The 21,762-nt window shown below is 46.3% G+C and overlaps 1 long non-coding RNA gene across 1 annotated transcript; it reads right to left on the bottom strand.

Moving 5' to 3' along the window:
- Positions 1–97: 97 nt before the first annotated feature.
- LOC149429155 (uncharacterized) lies at positions 98–21,751 on the bottom strand. The gene is made up of 2 exons (XR_016310593.1): positions 21,119–21,751; positions 98–216 (listed from the first exon to the last, which is right to left on the bottom strand). It is a non-coding gene; the product is annotated as an uncharacterized LOC149429155 (long non-coding RNA).
- Positions 21,752–21,762: the final 11 nt, after the last annotated feature.

The raw sequence follows: 21,762 nt of genomic DNA, 5'->3' as shown, positions 1-21,762 counted from the left end.
TAGGTATTCCTTAGTAAATCAATTCCTGCATCCACTGCAATATTCTGCACCGCAACAATCTGGAATGTTTCTAGCTCCAAAATGCAATTGTACTCACTTTGCAATTGCAAGATAAGCATCTGTCTGTTCTGTATGTGAGGTAGATGTGTCTTCCAAGGTTTCTAGTAAAGGCAAGAGTTGAGCGTTTTCAGGATTAGCAGCCATATTCCCAAAAAACTGCAAAGAAATAAGAAGTCACTTAAAATAATCAGCCCAGTGGTTTGCTACAGTAGGAAATAAATTGTGTTTCTATATCTTACAGTTTTTTTGCTTAGTGCAGCAACTATAGATACAAAACGTTACACTTTTTATCTGCTTGAACACCAGACTGTTTCACCCCCTTCCTGCCCAGGCCATTTTTCAGATTTCAGCGCTGTAGTACTTTGAATGACAATTACTCAGTCATGCAACACTGTACCCATATGAAATTTATATCAATTTGTGAGACAGATAGAGCTTTCTTTTGGTGGTATTAAGTCATTTAGTCACAACTGTTTCTTTTTGTTTTGTTTTTTTGCGCTATATAAAATGGAAAAAAGTTTTTTGCCATTTCTTCATTTCCTGTCTGTAAAGTTTTGCCAATAATATTTCTTCATAAATGTGGGCCAAAATACATTCTACTACATACAAACTATGGTATATACTGTATATCCATAAAATGATCAATTCTGATGTACTGACTGCCCAACTCATTTCTTGAGGCCCTAAAATGCTAGGACAGTACAAATACCCCCCAAATTACCCTTTTTTTATATTTTAAATCAGACAGTCCAAGGTATTTAGTAAGAGGCATAGTAACATTTTTGAAGTTGTAATTGTTCAGAAAATGAAAGAAAAAAAAAAAAAAAACATTTCCCCAAGTTGTCATTTTAAAAAGTTTTTTCACATAAGCAGCATGGGCACACTTACAATTACACCTCAACACATTCTGCTTCTCCTCCTTAGTATGGGGATAGCACATGCATGAGACATTTTCACAACTTACCCACATGGGGGGGGGGGGGGGGGGGCAAAATCAAAGTAGAACCTTCAAGCTTTATAAGGGTGTAAATTAGGCATCTCATTTCCTCACTACCTCTCTCATTTATGTAGGCCCTGGAGAACAAGGACAGCAGAAACGCCCAAACGAATAGGACTGCCTGCATGGGGATGCACAGAACTCCTGCTCCCAGTTTGACATCCTTGCAGGTGTACAGCCCAAAATGCAGACAGTGAGTTCGGGGACATGCACCTGCACTGATGTTGGATTGGGAAAAGCGGCTGTGTCCATGCAGCTGTTGTGTCCCAATAATCAATGTGACTGCCTGCATGGGATGCACAGAGCACCTGTGCAGGTAAACATGGCCCTTGCACAAGGTATGCATCGATAAGCCCCTTGTGAACAAAACCTTACGTCAACACTGGGGCAGATGTGACATAGAGATGTTCAGGGACACTGACTGGCTGCACTGGTGTGGTAATGGTGTATTTACACTGGGGGGGTGGGGGAATGCTACGGTTGAGTCAAATTTTTACCACCTCTCAACTCTTCCCCCTTTAGCTGGGAGGGCAGCAGTCAGGGAAGTACACATGCTGCAGCAGGAATTTCACCACATTGAGCTCAGCAGGCACTACTAAGGATCACTGTCACCAGAACAATGCAGTAGTTATTCTGTGGTGAATGATCAGAGACATTGACTGCTGAAATAGCAGCCAATCTCTAAGATTACTGTCCTAACGTGGTATTGGACACCACCCCCCCCATCCATGTATTACTGGTGTCCCCTTTGTATTGGAAGTGTCAGATGTAAGCCCCTATCCAGGTATTGGCGGAGACCCCCTGGTATTGGAGGTGTCCCCTATCCAGGTATTGGAGGTGCCAGGAGTCCTTAAACCCCCCCCCCAGTATTGTAGGTGCCCCTCTGGTACTGGAGCTGTCCCCTGGTATTGGAGGTGTCCCGATAATAATTGTCTCCTCCGAACCCCCTGTCCCCCCTTGCCTTGTTATTGGAGGCGCCACCTCCATCCATGTATTGGCAGTACAGTGCAGCACACATACAGCTCAGTACACAGTTTAACCCTTAATAGTGATTATTTACTATTTTGTACTATAAAAGGCCTTTTTTAACCTCATCATGATAGGTGATAAAAAAAAAGAATATAAAAGCATGCTGCTAAGTGCTGCTGGATGTACACATGTAATTTTTGGGCGAGAATATTCGTACAAAAATTATTTGTACATTAGATGAGCGGAAGGATGTTGTTCGATAATTGCACTTGCTTTTACCAATATTACAATGACAGTAATTTCTGAACGAAAACCACATGCACTGTCCAAAAATTTGTTTGACCCCACAAACATCAACCCACTGACAAGTAAAAAATTGAAAAGAAATTCTTAGGACAAAAATTTTCGAATGAAAAATGTGTTTGTCTATGGCCAACATAAGTGAAAGCAGGAGCAGGTAACTTGTATCAAGCTACCTGCCTATGACAAGGGAATCTGCCATGTACAGTCCTGTCTGAAAATCTGCAACAGTGTTTTAGATCTGTTCATTTCTTGAACCACCTCCCGTCCGGCCGTTGTATATAAATGGCCGGACTGTGGCAGTGCAGAGTCGGGTGGCTGGTTATAAACGGCCTCCCCGCCCCCTGCTTTTGCGCGCTCCCTGGGATCGCACAGCACCACGATCCGATGCCCGCTGTGTCCTCCGGACACAGTGAAACACCGATCGTCATACGGAACCTCTGTGCGAGGTCCAGATTATGTGATCACTGATTGGCCAATCAGTGATCACATGCAAAGTATTATTACTATACAGTATTTATATAGCGCTAAGAGTTTGCTCAGCGCTGTACATTATAGTGGGGTACAGTAACAATACAATGCGATACACGAGGGGTTCCAGGGCCCTGCTCCTCGGAGCTAACAATCTAGGAGTAAGTAAGATGTCACTTCTGACATCATTGCTTACTACGTGTGAAATCTGTGAATGATCACAGAGATCACATGGTACAAGGCTGTTGTGAACAGCCTTGTACCATGTGACAAGCTGGGACCAATCACAGCTCACACAGTAGTTCTCAATGGATGCAAGAATGTAGTCAGAGAGAAGGAGAAATGATTGTTTTTACAGCCTTTATGGGTATAAAAGCAATCAGTGTAAAAAAAAAAAAAAAAAATCATGCCCCACAAGTAGTACAGTGTCACCATGGTGACACTGTACCGCTAGAGTGACAGTATGTAAAAAAAAATAAATAAATAAAATGTAAAACATTTTTTAAAATGTTAATTTTTGGTTATAAACTAATTTGGCTTTTTTTTTTTTACTAAAAAGATAACAGAATAAATTTTGGCCAAGATTTATGATGAAATATTTATTTGAAAAATATTATAAGAAAAACACTCCAAATTTTTGGACTTTTTAATTTACATAGCAAAACAAAAAAAATCCCAGTGGTGAATAAATACCACCAAAATAAAGCTTTATTGGTCTCCAAAAAATCCTAAAAAACATTCATATGGGTACAGTGTTGCATGACCACGCAGTTGTCATTCAAAATATGATAGCACTGAAAGCTGAAAATTGGCCTGGACAGGAAGGGGGCAAAAGTGTCCGGACTTGAAGTGGTTAAATAAAAATTGAGTCTGATATGTACCAGATTCAACCTCTAATAGTATATAAGTCTCTTCTGTCATTCTCAGAGTGGATAAGATATCTTGTTCCTTAACCACATAGCTGGTTATTTATATTTACCACTGCATATTGATATCCAAGAAATTGTCTATTTTAAACTTTACATACTAACTAAATTATACACCACACTTTTGTCAAGGTTTTTTTTAATCTGATTAATCAAAGCAATAATTGGCCAACTAATCGATTATGAAAACAATCATTAGTAGCAGTCCTATAGGGGTCCCCTTTGTATTGGAGGTGTCAGATATTACCCCGTATCCAGGTGCTGGAGGTGTCCCTACTCCTTGTCCTGGTGTTGACAGTGTCCCATTTGTCCTTGTATTGGAGGTGTCTCCCTGGTGTTGGAGGGATCCTAGTATTAGTAGTGTGCCCCTAGTGTTAGGTGTCCCCTCCATCCTAGTATTGGAGGTGTCTCCCTGGTGTTAGAGAGTTCCTGGTATTGGTGGTGTATCCCCTTCCCCCATCCAGGTATTGGTGGGGAACCTCCCACCCAACAAATGGCAGTGTCTCTGCGATATTTAAAATGCCGCCCCATCCCCCATTCCATTACTGGATGTATCAGATGCCCCCATCCCAATAATGGTGGTATCCCCCTGGTATTAGAGGTATCACTTTTCTACCCTGCCCCAGTATTGGAGGTGTCCCCTCCATCCCAGTACTGGAAGCGTTGTCTCCCTGGTGTTGCATGTTCCTCCACCCCCCCACCATTGCAGTATTAAGAGACGTCAGGTCCCCCTCCACCCTGGTATTGGAGATGTTCTCCTTGTCCTATTATCTCAGGTGTCCGATATCGCACCCGTGTACTGGAGGGCTGGAGGTATCCCCCCTGCTGGGGGTGTCAGGTGCCCCCCCTGCCCCAGTGCTGGAGATGTCCCCACTGTCCGAGTATTGGAGGTGTACCCCCTGCCCCAGTGCTGGAGGTATCCCCCGTGCTGAAGGTGTCCCCCCTGCCCCAGTGCTAGAGATGTCCCCACTGTCCGAGTATTAGAGGTGTCCCCCCTGCCCCAGTGCTGGAGGTGTCCCCACTTTCCGAGTATTGGAGGTGTCCCCCCTGCCCCAGTGCTGGAGGTGTCCCCAGTGCTGGAGGTGTCCCCCCTGCCCCAGTGCTGGAGGTGTCCCCCCTGTCCGAGTATTGGAGGTGTCCCCCCTGCCCCAGTGCTGGAGGTGTCCCCACTGTCCGAGTATTGGAGGTGTCCCCCCTGCCCCAGTGCTGGAGGTGTCCCCCCTGCCCCAGTGCTGGAGGTGTCCCCACTGTCCGAGTATTGGAGGTGTCCCCACTGCCCCAGTGCTGGAGGTGTCCCCACTGTCCGAGTATTGGAGGTGTCCCCCTGCCCCAGTGCTTGAGGTGTCCCCACTGTCCGAGTATTGGAGGTGTCCCCCCTGCCCCAGTGCTGGAGGTGTCCCGCACTCTTTGGCTGCAGCTCATGGCAAACCAACCAGTGCAACCGTTGTCATATTTGTAAAATGGCACCTTTGTGCTCCACACAGACATGGGAAGATCCAGGAACAACCCTCTGCACACTGCTATATATCCTTTCCAGCAAACTTTGCCATAAACATTGAGATTTTTAGTTCACACATATTGCAATACATGTTTAAACTGGCCAACTGCGTCAAACTAAACCTTTCTGGCCAAACCCTACTCTACCAAACGCAAATGCTACTGTGGACACAATGCCAACATGGGGCAAAAAGACACAAAGTGGGGGGAGAGCTGCTAGGTTAAAACCTGGCTACTGACCTTCAAAGCTCTAGAGGATGTGAGAAGCATGCTTCACTAGGGCATCCCGCGCTCTTTGGCTGCAGCTCATGGCCGGTCAGTTTGCCATTAATCTGGACCAGATACTAGGCTCGTACCTCATATTCAGGGCTTTGCACTCCTGTGTCTCTGCGGAGCCTCCGACATTAGAGTGGAGTTTATCCCCTGTTTCAGGGCCTCTCACACTTGTCTTGTAGAGCCTCCAACATTAGCGCGGAGTTCATCCCCTATTTCAGGGCCTCGGACGCTACTGTCTAGGACACTGGTGCTGAGCTGGTTCCCTGTCTCAGACATTGGCTTTGGTACCAAGCTCTCCTCCTCTCTACAACAGATTATCCAGAGAAACATCCAACCTTTAGAGAACCTCTAGAGGCTACAGGCGAAAGCTTGACTTTCACCTTCAAGAAATCCCAACAAGTAGCCCAAAGAGGACTCTGTCAGAGCTCCACTAGGGCCTACAGTGCAACCGTTGTCACATTTGTAAAATGGCACCTTTGTGCTCCACACAGACATGGGAAGATCCAGGAACAACCCTCTGCACACTGCTATTAATCCTTTCCAGCAAACTTTGCCATAAACATAGAGATTTTTAGTTCACACATATTGCAATACATGTTTAAACTGGCCAACTGCGTCAAACTAAACCTTTCTGGCCAAACCCTACTCTACCAAAAGCAAATGCTACTGTGGACACAATGCCAACATGGGGCAAAAAGACACAAAGTGGGGGGAGAGCTGCTAGGTTAAAACCTGGCTACTGACCTTCAAAGCTCTAGAGGATGTGAGAAGCATGCTTCACTAGGGCATCCCGCGCTCTTTGGCTGCAGCTCATGGCCGGTCAGTTTGCCATTAATCTGGACCAGATACTAGGCTCGTACCTCATATTCAGGGCTTTGCACTCCTGTGTCTCTGCGGAGCCTCCGACATTAGAGTGGAGTTTATCCCCTGTTTCAGGGCCTCTCACACTTGTCTTGTAGAGCCTCCAACATTAGCGCGGAGTTCATCCCCTATTTCAGGGCCTCGGACGCTACTGTCTAGGACACTGGTGCTGAGCTGGTTCCCTGTCTCAGACATTGGCTTTGGTACCAAGCTCTCCTCCTCTCTACAACAGATTATCCAGAGAAACATCCAACCTTTATAGAACCTCTAGAGGCTACAGGCGAAAGCTTGACTTTCACCTTCAAGAAATCCCAACAAGTAGCCCAAAGAGGACTCTGTCAGAGCTCCACTAGGGCCTACAGTGCAACCGTTGTCACATTTGTAAAATGGCACCTTTGTGCTCCACACAGACATGGGAAGATCCAGGCAGAACCCTCTGCACACTGCTATATATCCTTTCCAGCAAACTTTGCCATAAACATAGAGATTTTTAGTTCACACATATTGCAATACATGTTTAAACTGGCCAACTGCGTCAAACTAAACCTTTCTGGCCAAACCCTACTCTACCAAAAGCAAATGCTACTGTGGACACAATGCCAACATGGGGCAAAAAGACACAAAGTGGGGGGAGAGCTGCTAGGTTAAAACCTGGCTACTGACCTTCAAAGCTCTAGAGCAGTGGTTCTCAACCTTTCTAATGCCGCGACCCCTTAATACAGTTCCTCATGTTGTGGTGACCCCCAACCATAAAATTATTTTCGTTGCTACTTCATAACTGTAATTTTGCAGTGGGAGGAGTAGTGCCACGTCATTGGTGTCAGTGGAAGGAGTAGTGCCCCATCACTGATGTCAGTGGGATGAATAGTGCCCCATCATTGGTATCAGTGGGAGGAATAGTGCCCCATCGTTGGTATCAGTGGGAGGAATAGTGCCCCATCACTGATGTCAGTGGGATGAATAGTGCCCCGTCACTGGTGTCAGTGGGAGGAATAGTGCCCCATCACTGGTGTCAGTGGGAGGAATAGTGCCCCATCACTGGTGTCAGTGGGAGGAATAGTGCCCCATCACTGGTGTCAGTGGGAGGAATAGTGCCCCATCACTGGTGTCAGTGGGAGGAATAGTGCCCCATCACTGGTGTCAGTGGGAGGAATAGTGCCCCATCACTGGTGTCAGTGGGAGGAATAGTGCCCCATCACTGGTGTCAGTGGGAGGAATAGTGCCCCATCACTGGTGTCAGTGGGAGGAATAGTGCCCCATCGTTGGTGTCAGTGGGAGGAATAGTGCCCCATCATTGGTGTCAGTGGGAGGAATAGTGCCCCATCATTGGTGTCAGTGGGGGGAGTAGTGCCCCATCATTGGTGTCAGTGGGGGGAGTAGTGCCCCATCATTGGTGTCAGTGGGAGGAATAGTGCCCCATCACTGGTGTCAGTGGGGGGAGTAGTGCTCCATCACTGGTGTCAGTGGGAGGAGTAGTGCCACATCATTGGTGTCATTGGGAGGAATAGTGCCCCATCATTGGTGTCAGTGGGGGGAGTAGTGCCCCATCATTGGTGTCAGTGGGGGGAGTAGTGCCCCATCATTGGTGTCAGTGGGGGGAGTAGTGCCCCATCATTGGTGTCAGTGGGAGGAATAGTGCCCCATCACTGGTGTCAGTGGGGGGAGTAGTGCCCCATCACTGGTGTCAGTGGGAGTAGTGCCCCATCACTGGTGTCAGTGGGAGGAATAGTGCCACATCATTGGTGTCAGTGGGAGGAATAGTGCCCCATCATTGGTGTCAGTGGGAGGAATAGTGCCCCATCATTGGTATCAGTGGGAGTAGTGCCCCATCACTGGTGTCAGTGGGAGGAATAGTGCCACATCATTGGTGTCAGTGGGAGGAATAGTGCCCCATCATTGGTGTCAGTGGGAGGAATAGTGCCTCATCATTGATGTCAGTGTGGTGGAGGGGAGAATAGTGCCCCATCATTGAGGTCGGGGGGGGGGGGAAATAGTGTCCCATCGTTGGTGTCAGTGGGGGGAGGAATAGTGCCCCATCATTGGTGTCAGTGGGAGGAATAGTGCCCCATCATTGATGTCAGTGTGGTGGAGGGGAGAATAGTGCCCCATCATTGGGGTCGGGGGGGGGGGGAAATAGTGCCCCATCGTTGGTGTCAGTGGGGGGAGGAATAGTGCCCCATCGTTGGTGTCAGTGGGGGGAGGAATAGTGCCCCATCGTTGGTGTCAGTGGGGGGAGGAATAGTGCCCCATCGTTGGTGTCAGTGGGGGGAGGAATAGTGCCCCATCGTTGGTGTCAGTGGGGGGAGGAATAGTGCCCCATCGTTGGTGTCAGTGGGGGGAGGAATAGTGCCACATCGTTGGTGTCAGTGGGGGGAGGAATAGTGCCCCATCGTTGGTGTCAGTGGGGGGAGGAATAGTGCCCCATCGTTGGTATTAGTGACACAAATGATGGGGCACTATTCCTCCCACTGACACCAATGATACTTACTTTGCTGACCCCTGCTCCAGCCTGGGCTCGCTCTCTCACTTACCTGTCAGCTGTCTTCCTTCTCTGGCCGCTCTCCTCTTCACTTGCTCCGGCAGCTCCCTCGATCTTCTTTGATGTACGCGCGCTGCCGCTCGGCTCCTCCTCTCCAAGCTCCACCTCCTCGCCGGTGATTGGCCGCCTGTGTGCCTCTCCTGAGCTACAGTTCCGGTGGCCAATCAGCGGCGAGGAGGCGGAGCTGCTGAGCGATCCCGGAGGTGTGGCCAGGTGACAGGAGCAGCGTATCATCCCGCCCACACATCGCCTGAGACGGAGGAGCGGTGTCTCGGTTCCTAAGACCATCGGAAATATGTGTTTTCCGATGGTCTTAGGCGACCCCTGGGAAATGGTCGTTCGACCCCCAAAGGGGTCGCGACCCCCAGGTTGAGAACCGCTGCTCTAGAGGATGTGAGAAGCATGCTTCACTAGGGCATCCCGCGCTCTTTGGCTGCAGCTCATGGCCGGTCAGTTTGCCATTAATCTGGACCAGATACTAGGCTCGTACCTCATATTCAGGGCTTTGCACTCCTGTGTCTCTGCGGAGCCTCCGACATTAGAGTGGAGTTTATCCCCTGTTTCAGGGCCTCTCACACTTGTCTTGTAGAGCCTCCAACATTAGCGCGGAGTTCATCCCCTATTTCAGGGCCTCGGACGCTACTGTCTAGGACACTGGTGCTGAGCTGGTTCCCTGTCTCAGACATTGGCTTTGGTACCAAGCTCTCCTCCTCTCTACAACAGATTATCCAGAGAAACATCCAACCTTTATAGAACCTCTAGAGGCTACAGGCGAAAGCTTGACTTTCACCTTCAAGAAATCCCAACAAGTAGCCCAAAGAGGACTCTGTCAGAGCTCCACTAGGGCCTACAGTGCAACCGTTGTCACATTTGTAAAATGGCACCTTTGTGCTCCACACAGACATGGGAAGATCCAGGCAGAACCCTCTGCACACTGCTATATATCCTTTCCAGCAAACTTTGCCATAAACATAGAGATTTTTAGTTCACACATATTGCAATACATGTTTAAGCTGGCCAACTGCGTCAAACTAAACCTTTCTGGCCAAACCATACTCTACCAAAAGCAAATGCTACTGTGGACACAATGCCAACATGGGGCAAAAAGACACAAAGTGGGGGGAGAGCTGCTAGGTTAAAACCTGGCTACTGACCTTCAAAGCTCTAGAGGATGTGAGAAGCATGCTTCACTAGGGCATCCCGCGCTCTTTGGCTGCAGCTCATGGCCGGTCAGTTTGCCATTAATCTGGACCAGATACTAGGCTCGTACCTCATATTCAGGGCTTTGCACTCCTGTGTCTCTGCGGAGCCTCCGACATTAGAGTGGAGTTTATCCCCTGTTTCAGGGCCTCTCACACTTGTCTTGTAGAGCCTCCAACATTAGCGCAGAGTTCATCCCCTATTTCAGGGCCTCGGACGCTACTGTCTAGGACACTGGTGCTGAGCTGGTTCCCTGTCTCAGACATTGGCTTTGGTACCAAGCTCTCCTCCTCTCTACAACAGATTATCCAGAGAAACATCCAACCTTTAGAGAACCTCTAGAGGCTACAGGCGAAAGCTTGACTTTCACCTTCAAGAAATCCCAACAAGTAGCCCAAAGAGGACTCTGTCAGAGCTCCACTAGGGCCTACAGTGCAACCGTTGTCACATTTGTAAAATGGCACCTTTGTGCTCCACACAGACATGGGAAGATCCAGGCAGAACCCTCTGCACACTGCTATATATCCTTTCCAGCAAACTTTGCCATAAACATAGAGATTTTTAGTTCACACATATTGCAATACATGTTTAAGCTGGCCAACTGCGTCAAACTAAACCTTTCTGGCCAAACCCTACTCTACCAAAAGCAAATGCTACTGTGGACACAATGCCAACATGGGGCAAAAAGACACAAAGTGGGGGGAGAGCTGCTAGGTTAAAACCTGGCTACTGACCTTCAAAGCTCTAGAGGATGTGAGAAGCATGCTTCACTAGGGCATCCCGCGCTCTTTGGCTGCAGCTCATGGCCGGTCAGTTTGCCATTAATCTGGACCAGATACTAGGCTCGTACCTCATATTCAGGGCTTTGCACTCCTGTGTCTCTGCGGAGCCTCCGACATTAGAGTGGAGTTTATCCCCTGTTTCAGGGCCTCTCACACTTGTCTTGTAGAGCCTCCAACATTAGCGCGGAGTTCATCCCCTATTTCAGGGCCTCGGACGCTACTGTCTAGGACACTGGTGCTGAGCTGGTTCCCTGTCTCAGACATTGGCTTTGGTACCAAGCTCTCCTCCTCTCTACAACAGATTATCCAGAGAAACATCCAACCTTTAGAAAACCTCTAGAGGCTACAGGCGAAAGCTTGACTTTCACCTTCAAGAAATCCCAACAAGTAGCCCAAAGAGGACTCTGTCAGAGCTCCACTAGGGCCTACAGTGCAACCGTTGTCACATTTGTAAAATGGCACCTTTGTGCTCCACACAGACATGGGAAGATCCAGGAACAACCCTCTGCACACTGCTATATATCCTTTCCAGCAAACTTTGCCATAAAAATAGAGATTTTTAGTGCGTGCCACAGGTGACGTATGTGGGCGTTGCCTTAGCTTGGACTCCGCCCCTGCCATGCTCTGTCTCTGAGAGTGGCTTCTCCTATTTCTGAAAGTCCTTTCAGAGCAGGTTAGGAGGATATGGTGAAGTCCTTGGCTGCGGCTGAGACGGGAGTGTGTGAAGGGGGAGACGGGGGACTACATGTCTCAGCATGGACCTGGGGGTTTTCTGTGACAGAGAGAGCCAGGGGGTCCCAGACTGAGAAAGGAGAGAGAAAGGAGAAAGGTGTAGGGCCAAGATGAGTATCCCATGAAAGTCAGTATCCCCTGAATCCCCAGTTTATAAGGCACGACAAGCCGATCACCGAACTACTGCAGCCGAACATGTACCGGAGTTAAATTAACACTTTACATGCCGAGTGGTCGGCAGCAGGACACAGGATCGGCCGGGGAAACAGAATTATTAACCCCTTACATGCTGAGTGGTCGTCGGGGCTGTTACATGCCAAATTATCTGCAGCGACATCGGACAGTGTCAGTGACATCGGGGGGGGGGGGGGGGGGCAGTGATTTTTTCTTTTGGGGGGGATAGTGTAAGTGACCTGGGGAGAATGGTGTTATGGGGGGGGGCAGTGATAGTGACTTTGGGGAGGACTGTTCTACTCAATGTTACTATCACTGCCCTGCCCCCACCATGTCACTGACACTTTGCCCGCCCCCACCATGTCACTGACACTGCCCCCCTACCCATGTCTCTACTTTCTCCATCTCCACCCAGTAACTCACTGCTTACGAGATTGCCAATCATTTCAAAATCAAGATTGATGCAATGTGTGAGGTCATCTCCACTGCACAGACATCTATCCCACTTAGCATACCTTATACTAAACCTCCCTCAACACTTCTCTTTTAACCTGGCTACTACCGAAGAGGTCACTAAAGTTTTCTCAGAAGCCCATCTCACCACCTGCCCTCTGGATCCTGTCCCCTCGCAACTACTACGATCACCTTCTTCTTCTATTCTATGTTCCCTCACTCACATCTTCAATCTCTCCCTCTCTACTGACACCTTCCTCTCCCCTCTAAGCATGCACAGATCACTCCCGTACTTAAAAAGCCCTCACTGGACCCCACCAACCTGAACAACTTAAGACCCATCTCCCTGCTCCCATTTACCTCTAAGCTCCTACCTCACTGACAACAACCTTCTTGACCCTTTAGAGTCTGGCTTTCGCTCACTCCACTCCACTCCACTGAAACTGCCCTACTAAAACTCACGAATGATTTACTAACTACTAAAACCAATGGCCACTACTCCATACTCTTGACCTCTCTGCGGCTTTTGATACTATTGACCATCCCCTCCTCCTCAAAAAAACTCCACTCCCTTGGCCTCCGAGACTTTAATGGTTCTCCTTCTACCTATCGCAGCACTCCTTCAGTGTTACCTATAACTCTGTCTCCTCCTCGCCACTTCTCCATCAAGATCAATTATACAACCATCAGTCCCTCCCCTCATGCCAGGGTACTAGGTGTAATCCTGGACTCCCATCTGTCCTTTCAGCCTCAAATCCAGTCACTGTCCAAATCTTGTAGACTTCACCTCCGCAACATCTCCAAAATACGCCCGTTTTTAGCCACCGAAACCACTAAGCAACTTATTCACTCCCTTGTTATCTCTCGCTTTGACTATTGTAACTCCCTCCTCACTGTCCTACCTCATCACAAGCTATCCCCTCTTCAGTCTATGATGAATGTTGCTGCCAGACTCATTCACCTTGCCAACTGTTCCATGTCTGCCATCCCTCTCTGCCAATCCCTCCACTGGCCTCCCATTGCCAAACGGATAAAATTCAAAACATTAACAATAACAAATAAAGCCATTTCTAACTCTGCCCCCAATTACATCACCAATCTTGTCTCCAAATATCACCCAAAACGTCTTCTCCGCTCCACCCACAACCTTCTGTCCTCTAGCTCCCTTGTCTCCTCCTCCTATGCTTGTCTCCAGGACTTCTTCAGAGCCTCCCCCATCCTCTGGCACTCTCTACCCCAATCTTTCCGACTATTGCCTACTCTGCCCACTTTTACGCGATCTCCGAAAACCTCTCTTTAAGGAAGCCTATCCTACCTTCAGCTAATAACCAAATCTTCTATTTCTCCTATCAGTTCATCCCCCACAGTTATTACCTTCTGTACCACCAGTCCCTCCCTCTTAGATTGTAAGGCCCTCCTAACCCTCTTGTATTGAACTGTATTGTTGCTGTATTGTCTCCCTTTATATTGTAAAGCGCTGAGCAAACTGTTGGTGCTATATAAATCATGGATTATAATATTAATAAAAAATACACAAAAAGTAAATTTTAGGGCACACAAGCTGAATAAATTACCCAATTTAATTTTTGTAAGATATAAAAGATAAGGTTGCACCTCACAGATACCCAATGTGTTAAACCTTAAATTTGCTTGTGGCCATGAAATGGCCATGAAATGGTGACCAACTTTAGTACCCTATATTTTCTATAGGTGATGCTTTAAAAGCCACTTCTAGGTCATGAGTTTAGCGTTATGGAGGTGGTCTGTGTAGCAGGCATACACCCAGAGATGGACGCGGTTCAACCATTTTCCATCTTGAGAAAGGGTCAACCATCCTGACAAACATATTTCCCCCTCATTCTCCCCCCTTCCTCTCTGTTCATACACATTGACATATGGCCTGTGTGTTAGGAGTGTTACAGGCCGGCCAGGGCACAGCAGGGAACCCAGAGCTATAAAACATTTTTGAGCTAAAGCGCCTGGTTGTCTAAGAGAGCTGTGCAATCTAGCACCTCGTAAAAGATAACGCAAGCCTTCCCAGGAGTTCAAAGCCATTCCAGAGAAGCACGAACCAGATAACACTTTTAAAATCCATTTTTCCCCTATGTCTCATATCTTGGAATATGAGAGACTTACAGTCAGGTCCATAAATATTGGGATATCGACACAATTCTAACATTTTTGGCTCTATACACCAGCACAATGGATTTGAAATGAAACGAACAAGATGTGCTTTAACTGCAGACTGTCAGCTTTAATTTGATGGTATTTACATCCAAATCAGGTGAACGGTGTAGGAGTTACAACAGTTTGCATATGTGCCTCTCACTTGTTAAGGGACCAAAAGTAATGGGACAATTGGCTTCTCAGCTGTTCCATGGCCAGGTGTGTGTTTTTCCCTCATTATCCCAATTACAATGAGCAGATAAAAGGTCCAGAGTTCATTTCAAGTGTGCTACTCTCAAGATGAGATCCAAAGAGCTGTCCCTATCAGTGAAGCAAGCCATCATTAGGCTGAAAAAACAAAACAAACCTATTAGAGAGATAGCAAAAACATTAGACGTGGCCAAAAACAACTGTTTGGAACATTCTTAAAAAGAAGGAACGCACCGGTGAGCTCAGCAACACCAAAAGACCCTGAAGACCACGGAAAACAACTGTGGTGGATGAGCGAAGAATTCTTTCCCCGGTGAAGAAAACACCCTTCACAACAGTTGGCCAGATCAAGAACACTCTCCAGGAGGTAGGTGTATGTGTGTCAAAGTCAATAATCAAGAGAACACTTCACCAGAGTGAATACAGAGGGTTCACCACAAGATGTAAACCATTGGTGAGCCTCAAAAACAGGAAGGCCAGATTAGAGTTTGCCAAACGACATCTAAAAAAGCCTTCACAGTTCTGGAACAACATCCTATGGACAGATGAGACCAAGATCAACTTGTACCAGAGTGATGGGAAGAGAAGAGTATGGAGAAGGAAAGGAACTGCTCATGATCCTAAGCATACCACCTCATCAGTGAAGCATGGTGGTGGTAGTGTCATGGCGTGGGCATGTATGGCTGCCAATGGAACTGGTTCTCTTGTGTTTATTGATGATGTGACTGCTGACAAAAGCAGCAGGATGAATTCTGAAGTGTTTCGGGCAATATTATCTGCTCATATGCAGCCAAATGCTTCAGAACTCCTTGGACGCCGCTTCACAATGCAGATGGACGATGACCCAAAGCATACTGCAAAAGCAGCCAAAGAGTTTTTTAAGGGAAAGAAGTGGAATGTTATGCAATGGCCAAGTCAATCACCTGACCTGAATCCGATTGAGCATGCATTTCACTTGCTGAAGACAAAACTGAAGGGAAAATGCCCCAATAAATAGCAGGAACTGAAGACAGTTGCAGTAGAGGCCTGGCAGAGCATCACCAGGGATGAAACCCAGCGTCTGGTGATGTCTATGCATTCCAGACTTCAGGCTGTAATTGACTGCAAAGGATTTGTAACCAAGTATTAAAAAGTGAAAGTTTGATTTATAATTATTATTCTGTCAAATTACTTTTGGTCCCTTAACAAGTGGGAGGCACATGTGCTGTCATGGAAATTTTGTATTACAGGTTGAACTTTAAATGTGTCATATATTAGTGTTATTCATATGTCTCTTGTGTGGCTTAATTAAAGCTCTGAAGGCTGCTGTCAGGGCTCCCAGGTATGACCAGAGGTGTGTGACTGAAGCAGGGAAACGCAGACCTCAGATATGTTATAAACAATATAATTTATTAACACTAACAGTACAAACATAAACGCAGTGCAATACTAAAACATAATACGGTGCAAACAAACCAAACCAAACCACCCACAGATAACAGTATATACAAGCAAGCGTCGTCAGGCAGGCCGGGTCAATATCAATTGGGCAGGTAGGTACAGGGGGAGCAAGCGGAGAATGGTCGGGGTCACAGGCCAGGTTCAGCAGGTAGCAAGCAGCGTAGTACAGAGGGTCAGGCAGAGGGATGGTCCGGGTCACAAGCCAGGGATCAGAACAGGTAGCAAGCAGTGTAGTACAGAGGGTCAGACAGAGGGATGGTCAGGGTCACAAGCCAGGATCAGAGCAGGAGAAGTCAGCAAAGGAACAGAAACAGGATGCAGGACAGATACAGGGCCCAGGACAAACACAACACCAAGGCAGAGTCTGCAAGTCTGGCCATCCCTTAAATACACCAGTATCATCAGTTCCAGGTGTTAGCTGGCTGAAAGGTTGAGTCTCTGATTGCTGGGAGCACCCGCTGGCCAGCCCTGGTACTACAGATCAAAAGGCAGGTGAGTCCCACCATTGCTGGCCAGTCCATTCCTAACAGCTGCAATTAGGCCATGCGCATTTACAATGTATATATTACAGTACTCAGCTCGGTAATGGATGAGATGGCAGATCTGCGCTTATAGACTGGCGTGTATGCCACCACGGCATTCGATGCGAATGCCGCGGGCCTGTATCCACATATCAGCAGCATAGTACCACATGGACTTCGTATGGCCAGGCGCCGGACAGTGCGAACACCGCGTGTAGGCTCATGTATATCTTACAAGCCACTACCGACCTGAACTGTATCTGGATGGATGTGTTTTAATAAAGATCGTATCGGGCCCATTCAGATACAGACTGACACGGTTTAATCTAGGGGATGCTTGTACAGAGAGTGAACATACTACTAGGAGCTGATAGCATGTAAAGGATGGGAAACTTGCTCTCCAGAGAGCTTATGGGGGAGGGGAGGACTGGTTTAACTGGTTTTCAGTATAGATAAGAGGAAATACTACACTCTAAGCAGGATGGACATTCTCGTGTTTGGACACCCCCTATACATTGTTCTGTGGGAGGGGATTGACCTGACCCCCCGTGTGGGGGGGCGTGTGTGTGCTTTTAATAAAACAAGAGTCTGGGGTTAGAGCCAGAGACAGAGTGAATTCAACCTCCAACCTGAGAGTATCATCTGATTTTTCCTGGGTCACGGGAGCTCCATTTTTCCCCACATCTCAAAAGAGCTACTCACGGTAAGGAAAAATTTGTTGAAAACAAATTTCCAAGACAATGCAAACTGTTGTAATTCCTACACCGTTCACCTGATTTGGATGTAAATACCCTTAAATAAAGCTGACAGTCTGCAGTTAAAGCACCTCTTGTTCGTTTCATTTCAAATCCATTGTGGTGGTGTATAGAGCCACAAATGTTAGAATTGTGTCGATGTCCCAATATTTATGGACCTGACCTACATAAAAACCAGGCATATCTTCAGAGGAGACAAACAGTTTGATAGGTCACACTCCCTGTCTGGAATACCTAGGGAAGCAGAAAACTACATCTCTGGAACCCTTCAAATATGTATTTCATATTTCATATCTACCCACTCCTCAGATGTGTCTGCATAATAATTTACCCGCGGGTGGAATGTCACTTCTGCATAGAGAAAGTTATGAGCCAAAATTTGAACTATAAGAGATTTTGGCTCTAGTTTAGGTCTACGCCCAGACCTTCCCTCCGTAAACGAGGTATTGGTCCTTGACTTCAGAGACACCCCTTGCTAGGGAACAACAAAATGGGCTGTCAATCCTAAGAAAGGAAGTTGAAGAATTCTCCCTTTTAACATCAGAACCACCTGGGGAGACCCATGCCCTATCGCTCTGAAACTTGATCTGCTAACCCAGGACTTTGGCAAGTACTTTAACCCTCTAACTTCTCTCTGTTATCCCTTTGCTGTGCTGTTGTTCTCTGTATATTTTTGTATATATATTAGTTACATCTTTTCTCTAAATATTTTTATTGCACCCTTTTGACCTTTTAGTAATAAATCTTTCCTTCTGAAAGCGTTGAACTGTTTGTATAGCTCTTTATTGCAATTTACAAATTCCTGCCTCTAAAAAGAGCGCTACTCTGTTTGTTTGACCCTCTGTATAACCGGCCTGCGGTGACCGTGTTATACAGACGATTATCTCAACCATTATAGTGTTATAGCTGATATCATCGAGTTTCCTCATTCTCTGTACAAAAAGGAGGTGGTGGCAGTGTGAAGGGTTAACTGCGTAATTAACTTGACCCAGTAACAATCGCTCCCAGGCTGCCGGTACACAGATTGTGGTCCAATTAGCTGGAAAATTGTTGTGCAGAGTGCAGCTGGGCTTGGCATTGTTACGCACGTGACATCGCGGTTTTAGATTGGCAAGTCCTTCGGTCTTGAGTTTGGTGAGGAGGTCAGGGGTCTGACGCCGCATTCGTCAGAGTCTGGTGTTAGAATGATTGCTCTCACTCCCGGCGTGGGCCGGGATACGTAACGTGTAGCACAATCAACGTTTTATGCGTAGGCACCCCTGACTTTGCATGTGGGGGGGGGGGGATGCTTGGGTGTAAATTTACATTTTTTACAATTGAAAACTTTTTTTTTTACTTTTTTTTTTTCACAGTGGACAAAACGTCCCCTAATGTGGTGATTTTTCTGGTGACACATACTCTTTCATGTAACATCTGATATTTCCCCTGTGCTCCACTTAATGGAATCCAGTCCAGATCGCACTGCATTACAGTCTTTCCCGGCCATACTGGTATACTTGTCAGATATACAGACGCCCCCATCCACAGACCTGGCAGTGAAAGGGTTAAAGGTGTCCCCCCACACCAAATCCAGCGAACAAGCTATACAGGCATTTTAACCACCTCAATTAATAACTAGCTTTTGAAGTAAGGTGCACATGGGAGGGCATTGCACAATATAAGCAAACTGAAATTTCCCAGCACGCTTACCAGCTAGCCTAAAAAATAAATAAATAAATAAATTTGACCCTAATTGCAACACAAAAAAAAATGGCCATATTCACATGGGGCATCCCACAGCAAATACCCATGAGAAGCTGTTTTAACCTGCTTGGGGATGCACAGATGTTCCATGCATCCCCATGCAGGCAGTCCAATTGATGTCAGTTGGGACACAGCAGCTACTCCATATGTGACATCCATGAGAGATCCATAATAGATATAACAAGCAATCAAATAATAGATAATACATAAAATATTAACCACTTGAGATCCTGAGGATTTACCCCCCTTAATGACCAGGCCTTTTTTTGCTGTTTGGCACTACACTAATTCAAATGATAATTGCGCGGTCATGCAATGCTGTACCCAAACTAAATTTACGTCCTTTTTTTCACACAAATAGAGCTTTCTTTTGGTGGTATTTTATCACCTGTGCGCTTTTTATTTTTTGCGCTATAAACAAAAAAAAAACACAAAAATTTTGAAAAAAAAACTATATTTTCTACTTTCAGCTATAAAAAATATATCGTAAACTCAGTTAGTCATAAATATAAACCAAAATGTATTCTGCTACATGTTTTTGGTAAAAAAAAAATCCTGTGCATTAGCGGGCAAACTGGCGCTATATGGGAGGGGCGCAAACAATATCGGAAGTCGCCAGTGACACTAATACAGTGATCAGTAAAAATCTGTTCACTGTAATCAAGGACACTGGTGACAGGGCAGTGAAGGGGTTAACTGGGGGGGGGAATAAGGGGTTAAACAGGATTACTGGTGTAGTGGCGGGCAAACTGGCGCTACCTGGGAGGGGCGCTAACACTATCGGAAGTCACCAGCGACACTGATACAGTGATCAGTAAAAATCGGTTCATTGATCAGTGACACTAGTGATAGGGCAGTGAAGGGGTTAACTGGGGGGGGGGGGGGCGATCAGGGGGTTAAATGTGACCTAGGTGTGTTCTGACTGTGGGTATGTGCTGTTTTACTCACTTTTACTGTGTCTTCTTCTCTGTCTGGGACGAATGTGCCCAGGCAGAGAAGAATGACATCATATCCTGTCCTGTGTAAACTTCAACACAGGACAGGATAGGACAGGGACCGATCATCTGATTTCAGCCAGACATAACTGGCTGAAATCTAATGATTGATCCCTCCGGGATCGAATGGTGTCACCCGCGGGTCGGCGGGAGCATGCGCGCGCGCCCCCTGCCGGTGAAAACGTAGGGAGCGCAGAACCCGTTTTAAAACGTGGTTTTGTGCCTGAGTGCCGCCCTGCACACGTATATATATACAGTGGCAGGGCGGCAAGCGGTTTACTGCATCAATAAAAATTATAGGTAAAATACAAAAAAAAAATCTAAAAATAAATAAAACAATAAAAGATAATCAATAATGAACAATATTAATAATACCATATTAACAACAGATATAATCAATAAACTAAGACAATAAAGAACAGATAGATATAATAGTAATTTAACTGTAATCAGTACTATATTAATAGATATAATCAATAATAATAAAAGATAATACAAAAGTCAATAATAATAATAATAGCAGATATAATCAATAATAATTGATAATTAATAAAATAGATAATGCAATAAATATTGATCAATAAGCTAGATATTGATTATGTCTATATGTACTATTGTTAACTTATTTTTATGCTTTATAATTAAAAAAAAAGATATAAATAGTCAATAATAAATAATAAAAATACAATAAATCAATAATAAAATAACAATACCAGATCTCATCAATGATATTAATATTAGATAATAATAAAATAATCATAAGTATAATCAATATTATTATTACTATTTATATCGTATTATTTTATGTATTGTTTAATCTCTATTTCTTGTTTAAATCTATATTGTTGTTTTATTTATTATATAAATAGCAGTTATTGCTATAATCAATATTAATAAACAATAAATAGAATAGTATTACATATAATGAAGAATAATAGATATAAACAATAATCAAATATTAGCAGTAGACAGAATCGCTAATAACAGACAATAATAAAATCCCCCCAATCACAGACAGAAGAATAATAGGAGATAGAAGGGGATTTCTTACCGGGCTCCCCGCTCCTGGCTCAGGCAACTCTGGCTCTCCGTCCTCCCCTCAGCCCGGCTCTCAGAGGACGGCGCTGTATACGGACATTGGGAGGGAGGATCCATCCAGCGGCAGAAGTCCTCTTCTTGACTAAGGTGGGCATGCTGGGACTTGTAGTACTTATAGGGGGCTCGTCATCGGAGATGGGAGAGATGTGATTGGACGGCACACATGACCAGCAAACTTCCCAAACAGAACTCCCGTCCATTGGTGAGGAAGGATCTGTTCTGGGGGAGAAATAAAGGACAGCGTCTGTCACCATGGCAACAAGTGGGTGTGCCTGTTAGTGGACTCCGCCCCTGTTCAGTGAGTTCTCGGGGTGTAGCGTTACCCGTTCCCGGACATCCGGTGATTGGCGGTGACTCTGTGGCACAATATTTACATGTATTGGATAGAAGGTAATGGCCGGGGGTGTGCCGCTCCTCCTCCGGACTCCGCCTCCTCCCGCTCTCCAGTCTGCGTCCTCCTCTCAGCAAATCCCGGCTCTGACTGAGGTCCTGTGTGCGCAGTTCTGTTGTGCGCAGGTGCCTCTGCTAGAACTCCGCCCCTTTTTCGTGCGGGGGCGTGGCTTACCCCGTTCCCGGAAGTGCTGTGAAGCCGGGTGG

Source organism: Staurois parvus, unplaced genomic scaffold, assembly GCF_062004578.1.
Source record: "Staurois parvus isolate SC_StPar_1 unplaced genomic scaffold, SC_StPar_1.0 ptg002768l, whole genome shotgun sequence".
NCBI classification, from domain to species: Eukaryota; Metazoa; Chordata; class Amphibia; order Anura; family Ranidae; genus Staurois; species Staurois parvus.
This window is presented reverse-complemented; position numbering and strand designations above follow the sequence as displayed.